Source organism: Doryrhamphus excisus, linkage group LG7 (assembly GCF_037039965.1).
Source record: "Doryrhamphus excisus strain RoL-2023G ecotype Guam linkage group LG7, RoL_Dexc_Guam_v1.1, whole genome shotgun sequence".
Taxonomy (NCBI): Eukaryota; Metazoa; Chordata; class Actinopteri; order Syngnathiformes; family Syngnathidae; genus Doryrhamphus; species Doryrhamphus excisus.
The window spans coordinates 4,662,865-4,677,375 of record NC_136363.1 but is presented as its reverse complement, the minus strand read 5'-3'; the positions used below and the strand labels follow the sequence as shown (position 1 = coordinate 4,677,375).

At 37.8% G+C, this 14,511-nt stretch overlaps 1 protein-coding gene across 3 annotated transcripts in view; it reads left to right on the top strand.

The window, feature by feature from the left end:
* Positions 1 to 14,511, top strand: part of samd12 (sterile alpha motif domain containing 12) — a 108,440-nt gene that overhangs the window by 58,072 nt on the left and 35,857 nt on the right. The window contains exon 5 of one of the 3 annotated variants that reach the window (XR_009119404.2): positions 14,318 to 14,431. The exons of the other annotated variants lie outside the window; for them this stretch is intronic. The gene's annotated coding sequence lies outside the window, so the exon portion shown is untranslated. The remainder of the gene's footprint in view (positions 1 to 14,317; positions 14,432 to 14,511) is intronic. 3 annotated transcript variants of the gene reach the window in all.

Here is a 14,511-nt window from a genome sequence, read left to right as displayed (position 1 = left end):
GCCAAGAAGGCTACAAAAATATTTCTGCTGCACTTAATGTTCCCAAGAGGACCGTGACCTCCATAATTCTGGCATATCATAATGACAGGACTCTTTTTTTTAGCGCCGGCAATTGATGGCGACGGTCACTCTGGCTGAACTCCAAGGATGCTATATGGAGATGGGAGAAAGTTCCAGAAGGAAGGTCATAGGAATGTATCCGTTTTTAACCTCATATTTCCTAAGTTTCACATTAAATTGCTCAACCATTTCCAAATATCTCCAGTTTTGGATTTTTTTAAAATCCAACTCTCACATACTAGAGAATATGACCCTCTTTACAAAATGTTTGGACATCCTTGATGTAAGATGATCGATGAACAGGTGAAATTGGAGTCATGTTGTACAATGTGTCTCACAGCAACTATTGTGCTTTCAAGGACCGCAAGTTCAAGTGCAAAATTGCTTAACGGGAAAACCATTATCGGTGACATATAAATATATAAACACGTATAAAGTCAAGGCTTTTTAACAGTGGTAAGTTTATGATGTACATTGTCAACGACTTAGGGTGAATGAAAGTGCTTATTTCTGGTGGAAAAAATGGAAATTTAGGTAGAAGGATTTTCTGTCCAGAATCTGTCTATAGTATCCCAACCCTAAAAGAACCACTATTCATTCATCTCAGCGACTAAGTCACCAAAGCATAGAAGAAGGATTTTCTGGCCAGAATCTGTCTATAGTATCCCAACCCTAAAAGAACCACTATCCATTCATCACAGCGACCAAGTCAACAAAGCATAATAGAAGGATTTTCTGGACATAATCTGTCTATAGTGTCCCAAGCCTAAAATACCATTATCCAGGCATCACAGCGACTAAGTCACCAAAGCATAGTAGAAGGATTTTCTGGACATAATCTGTCTATAGTATCCTAACCCTAAAAGAACCACTATCCATTCATCACAGCGACTAAGTCAACAAAGCATAATAGAAGGATTTTCTGGACATAATCTGTCTATAGTATCCCAACCCTAAAAGAACCACTATCCATTCATCACAGCGACTAAGTCACCAAAGCATGGTAGAAGGATTTTCTGGCCAGAATCTGTCTATAGTATCCCAACCCTAAAAGAACCACTATTCATTCATCTCAGTGACTAAGTCACCAAAGCATGGTACAAGGATTTTCTGGCCAGAATCTGTCTATAGTATCCCAACCCTAAAAGAACTACTATCCATTCATCACAGCGACTAAGTCACCAAAGCATGGTACAAGGATTTTCTGGCCAGAATCTGTCTATAGTATCCCAACCCTAAAAGAACCACTATTCATTAATCTCAGTGACTAAGTCACCAAAGCATAGTAGAAGGATTTTCTGGACATAATCTGTCTATAGTATCCCAACCCTAAAAGAACCACTATCCATTCATCACAGCGACCAAGTCAACAAAGCATAGTAGAAGGATTTTCTGGACATAATCTGTCTATAGTATCCTAACCCTAAAAGAACCACTATCCATTCATCACAGCGACCAAGTCAACAAAGCATAATAGAAGGATTTTCTGGACATAATCTGTCTATAGTATCCCAACCTTAAAAGAACCACTATCCATTCATCACAGCAAGTAAGTCACCAAAGCATGGTACAAGGATTTGCTGGCCGTAATCGGTCTATAGTGTCCCAACCCTAAAAGAACCACTATCCATTCATCACAGCGACCAAGTCAACAAAGCATAGTAGAAGGATTTTCTGGACATAATCTGTCTATAGTATCCTAACCCTAAAAGAACCACTATCCATTCATCACAGCGACCAAGTCAACAAAGCATAATAGAAGGATTTTCTGGACATAATCTGTCTATAGTATCCCAACCTTAAAAGAACCACTATCCATTCATCACAGCAAGTAAGTCACCAAAGCATGGTACAAGGATTTGCTGGCCGTAATCGGTCTATAGTGTCCCAACCCTAAAAGAACCACTATTCATTCATCTCAGTGACTAAGTCACCAAAGCATAGTAGAAGGATTTTCTGGACATAATCTGTCTATAGTATCCCAACCCTAAAAGAACCACTATCCATTCATCACAGCGACCAAGTCAACAAAGCATAGTAGAAGGATTTTCTGGACATAATCTGTCTATAGTATCCCAACCCTAAAAGAACCACTATCCATTCATCACAGCGACTAAGTCAACAAAGCATAGTAGAAGGATTTTCTGGCCAGAATCTGTCTATAGTATCCCAACCCTAAAAGAACCACTATTCATTCATCTCAGTGACTAAGTCACCAAAGCATGGTACAAGGATTTTCTGGCCAGAATCTGTCTATAGTATCCCAACCCTAAAAGAACCACTATCCATTCATCACAGCGACTAAGTCACCAAAGCATGGTACAAGGATTTTCTGGCCAGAATCTGTCTATAGTATCCCAACCCTAAAAGAACCACTATCCATTCATCACAGCGACCAAGTCAACAAAGCATAGTAGAAGGATTTTCTGGACATAATCTGTCTATAGTATCCCAACCCTAAAAGAACCACTATCCATTCATCACAGCGACTAAGTCAACAAAGCATAGTAGAAGGATTTTCTGGACATAATCACAAATTTACGAGGCCGTGGATGATGAATCATGAATATGCATAGATACACTGCAAACCCCAGCAGTTTGCTCTCTGTCTCATTTCACATACTATGTCATTACCCCTCATCCTTCAACATTTCAAAATGCATTTAGTCCATACAATAGATAATGGCTTCTTTAATTACAGTGGAGCTTTGAGGGCTTTGCACACTGGTTTATCGGTATTCATAACATTATTCAATATCCCGCTCATCCTATTTCCTACACACTCGTCCACGATGTGGTCTGCTAATCAAACACCTGGAGTCGTTGCTAACTGAGACTCGAGCAATGAAAGAATATTGGCCTTTATGAGTCTTCACTAGAGAAACACAATGAGGAGAAACAAAAAAAAAAAAATACAAAACAAAAGCAGCCAAGGACACGTTGAGAGAAAAGTTGTTCAATGACAAGGTACATAAAAAGGATATGATGTATTTCACCTGTTTGGGATCATGGCTTCTCTATTGATGATTTATGGCGGCAAAACCACAGCAGCGTACCTGATCATCCTTTATTATTTTAACATTTGTCACTTTAAGGCCAGACATGATTGATGGGGAACTGTTAATGGCTTTGGCGTGGAAATGTTATTACCAGAGAGATGGCATACCAACCAAGTTATTGGCAACATTCTGTTGTACTGTACTGTACTGTCAAACACAACTCAACACAAAGCTTGTTATGACATGCTACCCTCTTGTCGCCAAACTTTTTCAGCTCAAGCCCAAGATCTGCAGTGCACTCGAAAGAAAGGAAAGGAAATAGATACTGAGTTGTTCATCCTTCTTTCTGTGTTCTATGAACAAATAAACCACACACACACACAGATTATAAAGATGATGAAAGGATTTTCTGTCCAGAATCTGTCTATAGTGTCCCAAGCCTAAAAGAAACATTATCCAGTCATCACAGCGACTAAGTCACCAAAGCATGGTCGAAGGATTTTCTGGCCAGAATCTGTCTATAGTGTCCCAACTCTAAAAGAACCACTATCCATTCGTCACAGCGAGTACGTCACCAAAGCATGGTACAATGATTTTCTGGCCAGAATCTGTCTATGGTGTCCCAACACTAAAAGAACCAATATCCATTAATCACAGCAACTAAGTAACCAAAGCATTGTACAAGGATTTTCTGGCCAGAATCTGTCTATAGTGTCCCAACCCTAAAAGTGCTACAATCCATTCATCACAGTGACTAAGTCACCAAAGCATGGTACAAGGATTTTCTAGCCAGAATCTGTCTATAGTGTCCCAACTCTAAAAGAACCACTATCCATTCGTCACAGCGAGTACGTCACCAAAGCATGGTACAAGGATTTTCTAGCCAGAATCTGTCTATAGTGTCCCAACCCTAAAAGAACCACTATCCCTTCATCACAGCGACTGAGTCACCAAAGCTTGGTACAAGGATTTTCTGGACAGAATCTGTCTATAGTGTCCCAACCCTAAAAGAACAACTATCCATTCATCACAGCTACTAAGTCACCAAAGCATGGATGCTTGTTTAGCTTAACGATAATCAAGACATCGTACAAAAACGAGGTTTCCCCAGTCATAAAAAGTCCTGAAAAAGTGGCGACCCACTGTATCGAATGTGATTTGTTTACCATTTGTCTTATAGTGCATGTTTGCTTCCCTCTCTAAATGTCAGACTGCCTCGTTCTTCTTTTCTGTTTAATTAGCCAAAAATCAATGCTTGGCCACAGTTGTTCATGTTATTCAACAATGGGCACAAATTGTCCCTCATTTCACGTACTTGTCCCCGATTGAGAATAAACCTGTCAGAATGTGGAACAAACATCACATCATTTGTGAGTACCTTCCATTAGTATTCCGTTGCATTTGGTCTGTTGTGTATCATGATTTTCAAATGCTCTGTGATTGTTCTTACCTGTTATTAATAAACACACATGAACTAAATTATTCAAAGACCCATGATATACCCTGTGAGAACGTTATTCCCCATATGCCTGGTCTACTCCACTTTCTGAGATTTATAGTTTTAAAGAGGATTAATTATAAATGAAATGTGTTTCGAATCCACAACACAAAATAAATGTATGTAATTACTGTCAGACAGGCAGAGAAAATTAGGTAGAAGGATTTTCTGTCCAGAATATGTCTATAGTGTCCCAACCTTAAAAGAACCACTATCCATTCATCACAGCGAGTAAGTCACCAAAGCATGGTAGAAGGATTTGCTGGCCATAATCGGCCTATAGTGTCCCAATCCTAAAAGAACCACTAGTCATTCATCACAGTGACTAAGTCACCAAAGCATGGTAGAAGGATTTTCTGGACATAATCTGTCTATTGTGTCCCAACCCTAAAAGAACCACTATCCATTCATCACAGCGACTAAGTCACCAAAGCAAGGTAAAAGGATTTTCTGGACATAATCTATCTCTAGTGTCCCAAAACTAAAAGAACCATTATCCATTCATCACAGCGACCAAGTCAACAAAGTGTGGTAGAAGGATTTTCTGTCTAGAATCTGTCTATAGTGTCCCAACCCTAAAAAAAACAGTCCATTCATCACAGCGACCAAGTCAACAAAGTACAGTAGAAGGATTCTCTGCACATAATCTGTCTGTTGTGTCCCAACGCTAAAAGAAGCACAATCCATTCATCACAGCGACTAAGTCACCAAAGCATGGTAGAAGGATTTTCTGGCCAGAATCTGTCTCTAGTGTCCCAACCCTAAAAGAACCACTATTCAGTCATCTCAGTGACTAAGTCACCAAAGCATAGTAGAAGGATTTTCTGGACATAATCTGTCTATAGTATCCCAAAGTGCTTATTTCTGGTGGAAAAAAATAGAAATAAAAAATTGGAGCAAAATTCCACAAATTTACGAGGCCGTGGATGATGAATCATGAATATGCATAGATACACTGCAAACCCCAGCAGTTTGCTCTCTGTCTCATTTCACATACTATGTCATTACCACTCATCCTTCAACATTTCAAAATGCATTTAGTCCATACAATAGATAATGGCTTCTTTAATTACAGTGGAGCTTTGAGGGCTTTGCACACTGGTTTATCGGTATTCATAACATTATTCAATATCCCGCTCATCCTATTTCCTACACACTCGTCCACGATGTGGTCTGCTAATCAAAACACCTGGAGTCGTTGCTAACTGAGACTCGAGCAATGAAAGTGAATATCTTCACTATAGAAACACAATGAGGAGAAACAAAACAAAAAAAATACAAAACAAAAGCAGCCAAGGACACGTTGAGAGAAAAGTTGTTCAATGACAAGGTACATAAAAAGGATATGATGTATTTCACCTGTTTGGGATCATGGCTTCTCTATTGATGATTTATGGCGGCAAAACCACAGCAGCGTACCTGATCATCCTTTATTATTTTAACATTTGTCTGCACATAATCTGTCTGTTGTGTCCCAACCCTAAAAGAAGCACAATCCATTCATCACAGCGACTAAGTCACCAAAGCATGGTAGAAGGATTTTCTGGCCAGAATCTGTCTCTAGTGTCCCAACCCTAAAAGAACCACTATTGAGTCATCACAGCAACAAAGTCACCAAAACATGGATACTGATAGCATATGGATTATGTGCCTTGAGCATGGCCTCCAGACCCTCCTGCTACCTTGACGTTGACATTCGCGTCTGATTTGGGATCAACACTTTTGGAATTATTAGATTCAATTCCGCTATTTCCATTGTTCCCTTGCAGAAAAATCCAAGTTTAGGCCCTAAATATAGCTCACACTTAAACACATTTAAAGTAAGTAATCCCTCGTTTATCATGGTTAATTTGTCCCATACCTGACCATGTTAAGTGAATTTCCGTGAAAAGTCGGAAGACATTTTTTGAAACCGTACATCCTGTGAGAATGTGACTGTACGGGCGTTGCTGGAGATTGTGTTGAAAGATCTTTCTTGTGTTCCACATTTTTTTTTTTTTGTATTCACACAGCAACTAAGCTCATTTTATCATTCTCATGCTGTTATGATTTTTTTCCTACCTATTTCGATTACTTCATCTGCTTGTTTATTTTTCCCATGTCTTGTTTTGCATCGCCAACTCTATGCTCCATTTTTTCTTCATTTTTCTTTCAATGTCTGTAACTGTATGTCCTCCTTATCCGACCTATGATACTGACCAGCCATCCTTTGGCTGTGCTTCAGGGACATTCCTTGTGTCATTATAGCTTTTGATTATCCTCCAGTCTGACCCCAGGATGGCTTGGCCTTGCAACAGCACCTCTCTGCCCGCAGCCACTATGGCCGATGCAGCTAATGAGGGATGCCTACATGTTTGCTACCACTGGCTCAATCATTGACATAACGTTTACAACCCCCTAGTCTCGATGCACACTTGGAACGAAACTGAAAATAATGAAGTTTACAACTAATGCACTTCTAGTCGTGTGCTTTTTTTTTTTTTTTTTTTTGCTGGGGAAGCGTGCCAATGCTAAATGGAAGTGTGTATTAATGATGGTGTATATCAGTGAGGCAAGTGCGAGGTGTGTGATCACTCATGGGGAAATTGGTTTACTGCACTTTTCACTTGCAGAATTACTCTTCATAAATCTGTCCTGACATTAAACAGCGAAGCTCACACTGTGGGGAGAAATGCCAACACGGCTATCAGTGGTAATGAAGAGACACTCACTGGTCACTACTGATTTTATCATAGTCAAGATTCGAGCTCTGCAATTTAAGGCGCACACAAACAAATAAGACCACCAGCTTGCATAGATATGATGAGAAAGTGCACTACAGTTATATAATATTAGATAGTTCAATGGACTAAATTAACATAATAAGGCAGAGAGTCCAATAAAGAAGTTATTGGTAATCAAGTTCACCGAACTCACAATCTCATTCCATATCACTGAATGGTAATGTTCACTCCTTGGTTCATGTCAGTCAGTATTTAACGTAACTTAACATAACCTAAACAAATAAGACCACCGGCTTGCATGAATATGATGAGAAAGTGTACTACAGTTATATAATATTAGATACTTCAATGCACTAAATTAACATAACAAGGAAGAGAGTCCAATAACAAAGTTATAGGTAAGCAAGTTCACCGAACTCACGTTCTCATTCCATATCACTGAATGGTAATGTTCACTCCTTGGTTCATGTCAGTCAGTATTTAACTTAACTTAACCTAAACAAATAAGACCACCAGCTTGCATGAATATGATGAGAAAGTGTACTACAGTTATATAATATTAGATACTTCAATGCACTAAATTAACATAACAAGGCAGAGAGTCCAATAAGGAAGTTATAGGTAAACAAGTTCACCGAACTCACAATCTCATTCCATATCACTGAATGGTAATGTTCACTCCTTGGTTCATGTCAGTCAGTATTTAACTTAACATAACTTTACTGCACGGCGGTCGAGTGGTTAGCGCGCAGGCCACACAGCTAGGAGACCTAAGTTCGATTCCACCGTTAGCCATGTCTGTGTGGAGTTTGCGTGTTCTCCCCCGTGCATGCGTGGGTTTTCTCCGGGTATGCCAGCATGCCAGCAAAAATGCTTAAAAATGCTAAATTTATACCACAAATCCAAGACCAACTACTGAATTGTGCTTGCTCTGATGTGACTTCATTTTAATAGCAGCAAATCACAACATGAGTTATTTCATAGTTCTTTCGATATGAACAGGTTGAGGACAACACTCCAGTTGGACACAATTCATAAATTCACTGGCACAGCATTTGCATAAATTAATGTAGACCGGTGCTGCATCCAAAATTAATTCATTACAAAATGATAATTCTCAGTTTACATGCTTGGACCGTCCAAATCCTGATTAGTTTGATTTGAACAGAACCATTTTATCAGTGTGACACTCTTATATTTCTTGAGCTGTGGACTTGCCATGCACTACTTGGTTGGTAGAAGCATATATCTACGTGTGTCCAAATGTCAAGTTATATGTGTGTCAGTTAGTAGGTAGGTTAATGGTTGCTTGTGTATGTGCTCCATTTGGCAAATGAGATGTCAGTGTGCATCCTTCTGTTAACGAGTACCAATTAGTAGACAGGGTTCAGACACTTATGTTATATAGAGGTGTGCTTTTCTTAGTTGCCTTTGAGATATTTTTTTTTCTGAATTAATTTGTTTTAGTTGACAGAAACTGTGTTGTTTTGTTGTGCAACAACTACCAATTGTTAAAAATGGTCCTTGGATATGCTATCTAGTTAAGGCAAAAAAAAAAATAAACAAACACATGTACGACCTTCTAAATAAGGTTTTTAACATTATTAGAGTCCTCGAGATATGGAATAACACCCCTATAGTCAACGTTAGATTCAAATTACTGATTTGAATCGCCGTCAAACTAGTGAAGGCAGGGGTTCAAAAAATGACATAATTCTATCCTGCAATAAGAACCTGTTGATCAAGTCACAGTAACATTACTGCCACCAAGTGATCAGTGTAGCGTACTACATATCATCTTTGAATGTGCCTGTTCAGCGCCTTATAGTTCAGTTAATTAAAAAAAAAAACTAAAAAAAAAGCTTAAAAAAACTACACACCTTTTGCTTAAATATGCATAATAGGCACGATTTATTAATTTATAGAGTGAAGCCACAAAATTTCATTTCATAGTTGGTCATAGCTGGTCCTGGTTAATTCATTCATTCATTTTCTACCACTTGAGTGCTGGAGCCTATCCCAGCTGTCTTCAGCCAATCACAGGGCACATATAGACAAACAACCATTCACACTCATATTCATACCTATGGACAATTTGGAGTCGCCAATTAACCCAGCATGTTTTTGGAATGTAGGAGGAAACCAGTGTACCCCTAAGAAAACCCTTGCAGCGGGAATCGAACCCAGTTCTCCTAGCTGTGTGGCCTGCGCACTAACCACTCAATCACTGTGTAGCCTGTGTGAGTCTATATCACAATTTATTTTTCTGTGATTACGTCTACTATATTGGGTAATCCGAGTTTAAAGTGGACTGTAGGGATGCTATTTCATGTGGAAAGGGCTCTAAAAATGTTAAAACCCGTATTAAGAAGGTCTTTTTTAGAAATAATGAACCCAACTTCATATAAATTCACTTATCACAGCCATTTCTGGAACCAATTAACTACAATAAACAAGGGATCGCTGTATTCTCGTAAATTGTTACTGGAAATACAACAATGTGGATTATGTAGACATGGCAGATTTTCTACATCGAAATCAGGAAACTTGGAGAAATGCCTTCCAATAATAATAATAATAATAATAATAATAATAATAATAATAATAATAATAATAATAATAATAATAATAATCCATCTGAAATGAAAACAAGAACACAGATTTAATCCCATTGTGAAACATACAGAAAAAAAATAACTACATTTGAAGTTATGACCTCAGAAAGTAAAGGCGTCCATTTCCATCGTCATAGTTACTCCTCTTTCTCTCGAACCAAGTCCTGTTTCCATGGTGATGGTGAATATAAAACATGTTTCCACGTGCGCTTTTGCAGAAAGGCTTTTTATCAATATACTTTGTTTCACTTGCACTACAAACTTGGAAGCTCTTCAAGGCAAGATAGAAGGGAAAAAAAAAAAAGTTACACATGTCCAAACTCTACCAAGTTATGCCATCCATCTGTTATCATAAGAAACACAACATACCACAGCAACACATTCATATTTACATATCAGCACTGTCAATTGGGGCCACCAGCAAAGCTTTTGTGGACATAGCCGCTCCTGTCATTTGTTCAATGCCGTGTACACAAACGCTCTTTTGTAATTGAAACAGTTGAAACAGCAGATTAAGGGGCGGAAACATGCTGGTGTTTCTAACCTTGATAAAACAAAGCAAACCGATCTTGACCCCTGACAAAACGCAAACAGTTTTGTCGATGGCAATAGAAAAAAACTGACGAGCTAAGCTGACTTTGGTCTTTTTTTTAAGCTGTGCAACCAACAAGGATAACAAGGAACTTTCCTAATGCTTACTGCTTATTATGTCTACTATATTAGGTAATATTAATATAAAAGTGACTATAGGGGTGTTATTTTATGTATAGAGTGCTCTAATTTTTATTTTTTTAATGCTATGAAAATAACGTATTTTCCGGACTATAAGTCACACTTTTTTTTTTTGGCTGTTCCTGCGACTTATCTATCAACTATCGAACCTGTTTGCCAGAACTAATTGATGCAATTTTTTTGCAATTGTTGATCCAAAATTGGGGGAGAAGGCGCTATATGTACTGTGTTTTCTGGAACCTCGGTTAGCATACGCCACAGTTAGCGTCATTTTTTGGTTTACATACAAAAATTACATTTTGGTTAGCATACAAAATCGGCTATATTCTCCTGTTATTTGTCAACAATAAAGTTATCATGTTATTTTTCATTTACCGTATTTTCCGGACTATAAGTCACACTTTTTTTTTTCATAGGTTGGCTGTTCCTGCGACTTATACTCCAGAGTGAGTTATAAATGAAAAAACTGTGTTATGTTACATAAACACTGGACACCTTTTCTGTTCATGTTTATTTTTCGTGTAGCTGAATAACCATTGTGTTAGCATATCTTACACCTTTTCAGCCTGTTCTCTGTTCTTTTATTAATGTTAGAATTTGCCTTAGTCAAGTAGTTTGTAAAATAAATTACCCGCAAAAAATGCGACTTATACTCCAGTGCGACTTATGTTTTTTTCTGCATTTTTGGCATTGTGCGACTTATAGTCCAGAAAATATGGTATTCAGTTAAGTTGTGGACTCCTATAGAGCAGCTACACACAATAACCATTTCCAGAATCTGCACCTGTTCAGCTGTATTTCTTCGGATTTCGTACTTCCAGCGAAAACTGAGACAGCTACATCCCCCTGGCCATCAGACTGCTTAACTTTGTTATTTAACTTTATTATTATTTATTCAAAATTATTTAAATTATTTGTGCAATTTACTGTTTACGCTGTACATTGTTGTTCATATTTGATGTCATCTATTTATTTAAATCTATTTATATTATTATTATTAATATAATTATTTATTTTAATTAATCTATCTATCTGTTTAATGAATCTTTTAAAATGTCAATTTTTAATATACAGTCATATGTGTTGGATCCCGTATCCAATCAGGAAGTAGATGGAATCAGAGCTTGGGGGAGGGCAGAGAGTTTATCTGGCTAAGAGCCATGCCCATATAAGGAAGTCAGCTCCTCTGTGACATCACAAAGGAACAGTATTACCACGCCTTCTGAAACCGAGCGTTTTGATCCATCCCAAACGTCTTTCAGGGCTCACTTCCAAATGCAAAAAACCTCATTATCTGAAACTTTGGCATCGTTTAACATGAGAATACAACATTCTAACTACATTTATAGGTCAGAAAAGTGGAAAAAGAATAATAGGTCTTCTTTAACCATGATAAACGAGGGACGACTGTATCTCCAACACTCATTCTACTCTCATTAGTTTCACCACTACTAAAGGCATTTGGGCGTAAAATGAATGTACACCACATACAAGTCCATACACGTAACGCCTCCTTGTACCTTTTTTTTTTTCTTATTGTGCTGGTTACAGCTTTAGGCGACATAATCTTGAATTATGGCATTTCGGTGTGTTTAAGTGCCATCAGTAAAAAACAAAATGGGTATTAAATGATGCAAATAAGCAATGCTCTGCACTGCCCTGGCACATCAGCACGGTGATACACACGTGACAATGAATCCAACCCCCAACTCTTTATGAGCGATATATTAGTCTTCATTATGGACACATCATATCATCGGTTAGATTAGATTGGCACACACGCTCTTTTTTTCATTTGTGTAATTGTCCCCCCAGGCCCGGAAAACATTCGCAAGGTTTTTTGTTTTATTGGCCAATTACCACACAGAGTTGGATGAAGTTCACCTTTTGAGTGCCTTTGACTTTGACGAGCATAATGTGGACCGTTGTTTATCCTGATCTCTCTCTTAGGATGTGATCATTCTAGACATTCTAGACAGGAACACATGTCATTATCAAAGGAGTCCATATCAAAGAGTTTTTCTTACATCATTGCTTTTATTGTCACATGGAAATAGTTTATGGAGGCAGGTTTCGTTTTTGGATTTAAATATATAACCAAGTGCAACATTCAAAGTCAAACTGTTTTTTGATGCTGGTTGACTTCCAGATTGCTTAACTTTAGCATCTCCTTAGTAAAATTAATTTCTTTAGTAGTAATATATTAATGGTTTGGGCTGCACAGTGGTAGAGTGGAGACCAGGGTTCAATTCCACCCTGTGTGGAGTTTGCATGTTCTCCCCGCGCATGCGTAGGTTTTCTCCAAATAAATTTGTAATATAAGGAAAGATAATGTTATTTTAGTAGCATAGGGTTAAAGTATAAAAACTACAAATTCGGGATGTCCGATATATATCGGCCCAATATCAGCATAAAAATGCTGATATATTGATATCGGTATAAAAAAAAATTCCAGATCATAAAAAATGATATTCAAAAATGCTGTATATTACACATATGTGTTCATTACACCACAGGAGATATGTCATGTTAGGCGTATCAGTATCGGCTGATATCAGTATCGGAAATTGAGAGTTGGACAATATCGGCAAAAAAAGGCAATATCGTACATCCCTACTAATATATGTTGTAATAAGACAAACAAGCAAAACAAAATAATTACATTTTTGGAAACACAGGGCCACACGGTTCTCACCGTGCATGCGTGGGTTTTCTCCGGGTACTCCGGTTTCCTCCCGCATTCCAAAAACATGCTAGGTTAATTGCCAACTCCAAAACGGTGGTGTCCTCAAGTCATAAATAAAAGTAAAACCAATGTTAAATGTTAATTTATCCCCTTCCATTCATCAATTTTGGTTATAATGGCAACATGTTTTGGTTTGAGTACGTTTTGGTTTGAGTAGGACGTATTTACGGTGCTAAGTTTTTTTTGTAAAATAAAAATACCTAACATTCTAATAATAATAAACAACTGTAAGTTTATTCAGCATTCATACATTCATACCTATGGACAATTTGGAGTCGCTAATTAACCTAGCATGTTTTTGGAATGTGGTAAGAAACCGGGGTACCCGGAGAAAACCCATGCATGTTACATTGATATGTGTGAGTCTATATTTTGTGTTATTTATGGCTTAAATATATATTATTTCTTCATATTATGTCTATATGAGTGTAAAAGTGACTATAGGGGTGTTACTTCATGCCTACATGACTCTAAAAATGTAAATAAATGAATTTATAAAGTCGTAAACCGTTTTTTAATGCTCTTATTATGAAAATATTGATTTATAAGTGAGGAATTCTACTTTATGTCTCTTAATGGCTCAATTCATGCATAATAACTATTATTTATTAGTCCAACAATATATTATTGTATATTTCTGGTAAGAGTGAGAGATCTTTTTTCCTAATATTCTCCATGGGCACAGCACATTTTCATACTACATCTCCATTCTTTGGAGAATTCCTCATGAAGCGGACGTGGCTGACAGTTGGCTGTGAATTTATTTATGGGAATAGTGAAATTTAACGACACACATCTGACAAACAGCGTCCCTGCATGCCACTATGTTTTACATCACCGCTGCTATTCTAGGCCACCTCAAACGCACCAGCTGAATCCCATCTCGTCGTTGACTTCATTTTTTTTTTTTTTTTCCCCTCTCCTGCGTCGTCGTCGTCCTCTAGGGGGAGGTGGCGGTGTCTAACAGATGATGGAAAAGCAAGACTGGTGTAATTAAGGAATTGGACCGAGGAGCTGGTTATGATTCTCGCAGTCCTAATTTGCCAGGTTATTAAAAGGTGAGCGTTATATGAAGGGTTATTGTTATTCGGAATGAAAATGTGCGGTGTCAGTGTTAATGCTTTTCTAATGACTGCAG